General features: G+C 51.3%; 1 pseudogene across 1 annotated transcript; it reads right to left on the minus strand.

Annotated features, from left to right (window-relative positions):
• Positions 1-4: 4 nt before the first annotated feature.
• Positions 5-984, minus strand: LOC108525782 (splicing factor U2AF 65 kDa subunit pseudogene; annotated as a pseudogene). Its single transcript, XR_001884346.1, has one exon. The product of XR_001884346.1 is annotated as a splicing factor U2AF 65 kDa subunit pseudogene (transcript).
• Between the last annotated feature and the right edge of the window lie 378 nt (positions 985-1362).

A 1362-nucleotide genomic window follows, 5' to 3' on the forward strand; every position in this document is an offset into this window, starting at 1 on the left:
GATCCATGACGTTGATGTCCACGTACTCACAGAAGGCGTAGCCCTTGAAGAGCCCCGAGGCACTGTCCTTGACCAGGTTGAAGGCCTTGAGGGGCCCAAAGGATGTCAGCAGCTCTTTGACCTGGTCATCGTTCAGGTAGTTGGGTAAGCCCCCGATGAACAGCTTGTGGGCAGAGTCAGGGACCACAGTGGACACAACCCCAGGCACATAGACGTAGGGGTTCTCTGACATGCCAGGAAGCGGCTGGTAGTCATGAGGCCTGCGGATCTTTAGTGACTGGCCTTGGAAGATGATGCCATCAAAGGCCATGGCCTGGGTAGTCTCGTCCACTGAGCGGAACTCCAAAAAGGCAAAATTCTTGTCCTGGTTAATCTGCACAGCCAACACTGGGTTGCCAGGGGCCTGGGTCAGCCCCCCTAGGCGCATCTGGGCGTTGAAGAAATCCATCATGGCCTCCTCAGTGATGCCAAAGGGGATGTTGCCCACGTAGAGGCACCGGGCTTGTCTAGTCATCTGGCTCCCGACCACGGGCACCGGCGTTGGGGTCACAGCCTGACCGTCAGGGGTCATGGTGGGGAGAAAAGCAGTGGCTGGAATCTGACCCGCAGCTTGCATGGCCTTGTACTGCATTGGGGTGATGTGCTCAAAGCCCGGAGGTGGCACGTCCCAGTATTTACGGACCTTCTTCTTCTTCTCGTGGCGGGGGGAACGAATCAGTCCACCGTGCTCCTCTTTAGCGCCTCTGGTCAAAGGTTTGCTTCGTCGCCGCCTGTCCCGGGAGGCGCTCCGCTGGTCCCGGTTGCGCCGGTCACGGCTCCGGCTCCGGCGTTTGCGGTCCCGGCTTCGAGAGCGGCTGTGGCTGCGCTTCCTATGCCGGTTCTCCTTGTCCCGCTCTTGTTTATTCTCGTTGAGCTGCCGCTCGAACTCGTCGAAGTCCGACATGCTGAGGCGGCCGCGTAGGGCCCTGTGCAGCTCTCGCCTCGCCTAGAGAAGGTCAATTTTTTAAGCTCTTGCATTATTAGGTTTTATATAAATATACAAATATACACACACACACAAATATGTTTTTCTACCTTACCCTTATACTTGTTAGATAAATACCATGTACAGAGTTATGTTTTTTTTCTCAGATCTTTCTATACCTTGTTCTTATATCTTCTAGCTTTCAAGGGTAACCTGGAGAAGTTGAATGCATTTAATATTTTAATTAAAATATATTGTCTTTTGAATGCAATCAGTCTCTTTCTCTTTATCTCTCTCTTAAAGTTTTGGAATCTTTATTCTTGGTATTCCAAAATCTTTAAGATGTACTTTGGTGTGAATCTTCCTTCATTAATTGCAGTAAACATCTTGTGAGTCTG

Source organism: Rhinopithecus bieti, unplaced genomic scaffold, assembly GCF_001698545.2.
Source record: "Rhinopithecus bieti isolate Rb0 unplaced genomic scaffold, ASM169854v2 repeat_39157, whole genome shotgun sequence".
NCBI lineage: Eukaryota > Metazoa > Chordata > Mammalia > Primates > Cercopithecidae > Rhinopithecus > Rhinopithecus bieti.